Genomic DNA, 6732 nt, shown 5'->3' with positions numbered 1-6732 from the left:
AAGTTTGAGTCATTTGACTCATTTCTTCATATTGTAAAATCAATTCTATATACTAAGCAATTGGTGGAAATTTTCTTGAGTGAAATATACTTTGTTTCAGGCTAATGCTTATGTAAAGGTAGAGGGAGCAATTGCTTGAAATTTTCCAACACAGGCAAATGAAGGTAGCAATGTCATGTTTCTCAATCAAATCTTGCTTTAGTTTGGTGGCAATATGTTTGGAATCTGCTCAGCCCTTCAATCTGTGGTAAAATGCTTCTTCTTTACCAACCTTTTTATTTCATTACATTCTGAGTTTTTTACAATATATATTTTTCTGTACATATTCTATCACATTTTATTTAATTATTTAATTATTTAAATCATTCATCTGGGAATCCCAGATTTGCTGATATATAGGAACTATACTTTAGTTTCATTAATTGAAGCTTAATATTATTATGTATCTTTGAAGGCTTTTTAATGTGTGGGTTAAGGGTTATATATTGTTGTATGTATTTTTACATGTCTTTCATCAATAAAATTTGTCTTTAATTTATGGCTTATGTCAAGGTGGAGGCAACAATTCTAGAAATTTTTTTACATAGACAAATAAAGGCAGCAAAGCACAGCTAAATTGAACATTAATTTTCTTGCTTATAAATTGAGCATTCTGATATCTTTGACTTGTCATTTCAGAGCTTCATGTTCATGTTGTAGAGATGTTCACAAAGTAATGAGTTTTTTTAACCTCCATGTCTCTGACTCCTATTGGGACTAGATTTTTACTCGACCACTGATGCATATGACAACATGTGCATGATTTGTTTTGACTTGGATGCAGTTGACTCTCCGTCATTTCAACAAGAATGCAAATGGTTTATTTGACCATAACTAAAACTTTCTATATGAAAGAACTCCTATAACAGATAACCTTTCATCTTGCTGGTCACTTTTTTGGTTGCTCTTCTGCTTTCAAAGGATTAGTTTTATGGTTTTCTTAGATTTTCAAAGTTGTAATGTAGAGTGTACCTTCTCACTTGCTTCACTCTTTGGGGTATGCTAAAATTGACTAAGGAGGATGTAAAGGAAACTAATGTGCAGGGTAGGAAAATGTTGCAATATCATCATCGTTTGCTTGAAGTTAAATTGTAGGTTCAAATATGCTTTCTACTGATTGTACTTTATGCCTCTTGTCTTTTAATTTTGTTTAACATTAATTTCATATTTAATATATGAATGTTTTTGAGTCTTCACTAAAAAAAATAAATGAATGTACTGAACATTTAATTTACTTGCATATATTCCTTTTTTTATTATAACTCTTGAATCTTGAATATACTACATTTGTAGATAGTGATTTTTAATTTAACTATTGAGCATTTAAAACATGTTCTCATTGCATTTTCCTTTTATGTTGGTTTTTTCCCTTCTTTCATTTGTTTCATGGTTGTCATTGTCATCTTTCACATAATGTTAAAACTTCTTTTCTCCTTGAGAATCTTGTGTCCTTGATGCATGCATGGTCTGTAAAGGAACATCTGAAATACTTACAGACAAAATTGTGTGTGTTTTTGCTGTGCATAGTGCTGCAAGAACAAATGAAAGCAAAAGGCATGGAAGATGTATGGCGAGAAGAGTTGATAGAGGACATTGAGCAAAAGATTGGGGTTCAAGGAAATGGAAAATGCAAGAAAGAAAGTGGAACTTGCTTACCAAACATCAATTTTTCCAAGACATTCTGAAATAACTTTTCCCAGCATCATTTTCCGCGACTAATATCCAAGCAACTTATTCTCTAGACTATTGGTCATTCTGTGAAAAGCTTTGTTAATTTATTTTGCGTGTGTTTGCAGCTGTTTGGATTATTAAGAACATATGAGAATATGGTTTGGATTACTTAAAATCACATTGTGCTTGCCACATGTTAGTCAACTGATAAATAATCTGGTCCGAAAAAGTCAGTGAATATGAGGCTTAGTGTACAATGAATTTGAGATGAGAAAGGAATCATAATCTCTCTGGTTTACTCTATTTCTTCTTCAAATCCCAATTATGGACTCACTAACGCTGTGTATGACTTTGTTATTCTTGTACTACCTTATTACATGAATTAGTGCCCATGATTATGTTGTATTTTGAAAGATATGGTTGAGCATTTTAGTTTTTCTGATTGGAAATACTGTATGTTGAGACAGGATTATGTGATTTTTTTTTTCCAAATATTTTCAATTTCAACTCATTTTGTTATGTGAGATTTTTCTTGGCCGTTGTGCTTGTGATATGAGAGTATAATGTCTAACCTCACCAATATGCTTTTCAACATAGGTCCAAATGTCCCATCTTCAGTAGCCATTAGAGTAATGATCGGGGATGGTATAATTCGACATAAAACATTAAAGCAAGATTATTCCGTTTTCTGTCCTTGTAGGAACTGTGGTTTCTATTTGATGATATACATTTTTTTGAAGTTGATGAGTATTTAAGGTCAAATTGAAATTGTTGGTTGAACTATTTACGTTGATGTGAATTTCTGGCTGACTGAGGCTAATACTTGAATATACTTGTGTTGTTAGTTTGATTTGGGTTCTCTTCTCTAAATCTTCATTATTGTGGAGAAGTACAGGTAACAAGGGCCTTTCACTTATGCACTTATTTTCACTAGGAGTATTTGCGCTGGTGATTTGGTCCATTCTGACATCTATTCTTGATTCATTCGTTAATTGTATTATGTAGGAACGAGCCTTAGTATTTTCAAAATGAAAATGGGGGAAGATGGATTTAAATGCTCCTTGATATCTATTCATGAAATGACCTTGACTCTAAGACTATAATAAATATTGTTTACAATGAGATTTTAAGAATTTACATAATTCATGAAACTTCAACGTGGCAAAAAAAATGAAACTTCGATGTGAAATGTGTGCTCTCATTATAATTTTAATATTTGTTTGTATACCAAATTAGAGATGTAAAAAAAAATTTCAATTCGTGAGATTCTTCAATTAATTTCAATAAAAAATAACAAATTTTCAATTATAATCTCCTCGCGCATCGTGCGGGGTAACATATGTTAGTTTTTAATACATTATTTCCTTCGATACTTTCCTTTAAAATTGTTATTGCAAAGAATGTATATGTCATAAAAAATGACTCAGCACATAAGATGGCATGTGACTGAGGAAAATCCAGATGGCAGGTTAAGGTACCCACAAGATTCAGAGGCGTGGAAAATATTTGATACAAAATTTCCAGACTTTGCCAATGATCCTAAAAATGTACGTCTTGTGTTGGCAATTGATGGTTTCAATCCCTTCGGAAACATGAGCATAAGTTACAGTATCTGGTCAATGGTGTTAATTCCATACAATCTACCACTTTGGATGTGCATGAAGTAGAGCTTCTTTTTCCTTTCCATGATCATTCTTAACAAGAAAGCACCGAGAAATGATATAGACGTATACTTGCAACCGTTGATACACAAATTGATTGACCTGTGGACGATGGTGTTGAGGCATATGACTCATATAACAAGTGACTATTCAATCTTCGTGCAGCTTTGATGTGGACAATAAGTTATTTTTCCCGTTTGGGAACTTTATCTGACTAGAACATGCATACTGGGTTGCCCTGTCCTGAGTGCAATTTTGATTTCGTGCCATGTCGCCTTCCATATAGTCGCAAGTGGTGCTTCATAGGACATTGACAGTTCCTCGATTCCAAGCACAGATTTAGATTGCAACGGATTCGCTTTGATGGGAAACAGGAGAAGAGAGATCCTCCTATTACTTTGTCTGATGTGGATATTTTGCAGCAGTTAGAAAATGTTAATGTCAAGTTTAGTAAAAATGTGGATCCCGAACGACTAGGATGATGATCTCGTGGGACATCTGATGCACAACCTATGCAATGGTGATAGAGAAAAATATTTTTCACTCTTCCTTATTGGGAATCTAATTTGCTACGACACAGTTTGGATGTTATGCACATTGAAAAAAAATGTGTGTAATAATGTGCTATATATGTTGCTTAACAAAGCTTGAAAGTCCAAAGACCATCTTGCAACTAGAAAAGATTTACGGGCCTGGGGAATTTGTGAAGAGGCTTAGCCTGATGAAAACAACAAGTTTCAACCAGCTAAATTCACCTTCACGAAGCAGAACAAGGATATCTTCCTTTTGACGCTGAAAACATAAAAGTACCAGATGGATATTCTAGCAACATCTCAAGGTGTATCGATCTGCAGGCTCGAAAGGTTATTGGGTTAAAAAGTCATGACTCCCATGTTCTTATGCAACAGTTACTTCCATTGGCCTTGAAAAACACACTTCCTTCTGATGTATCAGTGGTTTTGGTGGAATTGTGTTCATTTTTCAAGAAGTTGTGTGTGAAGGTCTTGATAGTAAAAGAGCTTGATCAGCTGCAAAATAAAATAATTCTTACACTTTGTCACTTGGAGATGATATTTCCTCCATCATTCTTCACTGTTATGGCTCACTTGACTGTCCACCTTGTTCTAGAAGCAAAGGTTGTTGGCCCAATTCACTATCGATGGATGTACCTTATAGAGAGGTACTAGATTATCTTTTATCCCCGCCTTTTTAAATTTCACATTATTATTTCATTTGTTTGCAATTATTAATGGAATATTAACCCGCAGGTACTTAGGAAAATCAAAATCATATGTTAGGAATAAGGCGTGGTGTGAGGGGTCAACAGCAGAAGGTTATTCCAGAGATGAGGTCCTAACTTTCTGTTTAAGATACTTTGATGACATTGAGACATCTTTTAACCATCCGCGTCGTGTAGATGATTCTCCTCTTGGTCCTTCCGCATCAGCTTTATTTCCTTCTGTCAGGAAACCAGTTGGACGATATGAATTCTTCATACTCACTCCCACAGAGAAACTCTAGGCACACAAACATGTTTTGATAAATTGCAGCCAAGTTGAACCCTTCATGCAGTAAGTATTATATAAGCTCACTAACTTCTACATTTTATATTTGTTTCTCACTGACTCTTCTAACAAATTACACTTCACTGTAGTGAGTTTAGAAGTTACCTCAGGCAGCAGCTACGGGGGCGTGTGTGTTCCCTTGACATTGATAAAAGAGTCCACAAACAGTTTCCCGGTTGGTTTACACGTCAAATACATAATAACAACAGTCCCATACATAGGTGAATTCAAAGCTCTTTCCCCTGGTCCATTAGACCATGCATGAAGGTTTACCTTGCATAATGTCAATGGCTTCAAGTTTTGTACGGTTGGACGTGATCAGGGATTGCTCACACAAAACTCTGGAGTTTGTGGACACTCGGGACGAGATGTTATGCTAGCAGTAGTGACGGCGATATGCGCTTTGGAGGCATCACTTACTATGCAAAACTAATTGACATTATTGAGTTGAGTTACCAGCTTTTCACCGTAACTCGTTCAAGTGCTCCTGGGCAAACATGACAACTTCACGGGAACTCACTACTGACCACTTGGGCATCACTTCTGTTAATTTCTCTAGACTTATTCATACTGGAGAATCTGAAGATGATGAGCCATATATTCTTGCTTCCGTGGCACATCAGGTTTATTATGTCGAGGACGAGAAACATAAAGATTGGAATATGATTGTTCACCTCAAGTTACGAGATCTTTATGATATGGGTGATGGTGACATTATTTACGATAGCGAACCCTTCTAACCCCCGAATTTCGAAAACTTCTTTGTTCAAGGAGACGATAATTTGGCAATTATCTGGTACATGTCTTTTCTTAAATTATTTAAATAATTAACTACTAATTACTAATTTTTTTTCTAAATATATTATAATTCTAATATAATTGTTTTTCAATATCTCCTTTCAGGCAGGATGATGATCAAGAATAGTAGTTTCAAAAATTTTTATCATTCAAAAAATTTGCCTTTCATAAATAAATATGTATAAATTAAAATTGGTCCAATTTTTTAAAAAGTAAAAAATTACAATTTGTAGCGGTTATATAACCGCTACAAATTGTAAAACTGCTACAAATACTAGCGGTTTTATTATACACTAGAAAATGCAAGGACGCTATAAAATGAATTAAAACGCTGCAAAAAAAAGCTACAAATGTCTCGCTGATCTTTATAAATATCACATCACCTCTTCATTCATTTACCCCATCTCTTTTTCTTTCTCTCTCCTTCTTCTTTATAATTCTCTCTTTTTTTCTTATTCTCTGATATGGTGGTTTTTTTCTCTTTATTATATGGTAAGGTGATTTTTATTTTATAAGTCTTAATATTTTTTATTTGTTTTTATTTATAATTTACTAACATATTTATTTCTCCTTTTCTTTCAGATTTTTTTCTCCACATTTGTCATACCGTCCTCAACTAATTCAAGCACTTCTCAACATAACAATTTAGGTTCAATATTATAAACTATTTCATCTTTAATTCAACTATCTTATTAAATTAAATTCACTTCATTTGACACAATCATAACTTAATTACTTATTATTTATTACAAAATTCAAATGTATAACGTGTAATACATTAGTAATTATACATATTAACAAAAATTCTCTAATATAATCTACTTAATGGTTTTGTAAATTTATAATATTATATTTTTTAATAATCAAATATCTCAATTTATTTTTTTCGCCTGTAATAAACTTTCTAGCAGTTCCTAAACCGCTAGAAAATGAAAAAAAGAGGGACAAATTTCATAAAATCTAAATTTGCTGCTGCATTTCTAACGGTTCCTAACTAC

The 6732-nt window shown here is 33.4% G+C and overlaps 1 long non-coding RNA gene across 1 annotated transcript; it reads left to right on the top strand.

Moving 5' to 3' along the window:
- LOC114759750 (uncharacterized) lies at positions 1-2013 on the top strand. Its single transcript, XR_003741950.1, has 2 exons — positions 1-247; positions 1567-2013. It is a non-coding gene; the product is annotated as an uncharacterized LOC114759750 (long non-coding RNA).
- The last annotated feature ends 4719 nt before the right edge of the window (positions 2014-6732 follow it).

Source organism: Neltuma alba, unplaced genomic scaffold, assembly GCF_004799145.2.
Source record: "Neltuma alba isolate B1F8T4 unplaced genomic scaffold, ASM479914v2 tig00010889_pilon, whole genome shotgun sequence".
NCBI classification, from domain to species: domain Eukaryota; kingdom Viridiplantae; phylum Streptophyta; class Magnoliopsida; order Fabales; family Fabaceae; genus Neltuma; species Neltuma alba.
The sequence above is the reverse complement of the archived record's forward strand: the minus strand, read 5'-3'. Positions and strand labels throughout refer to the sequence as shown.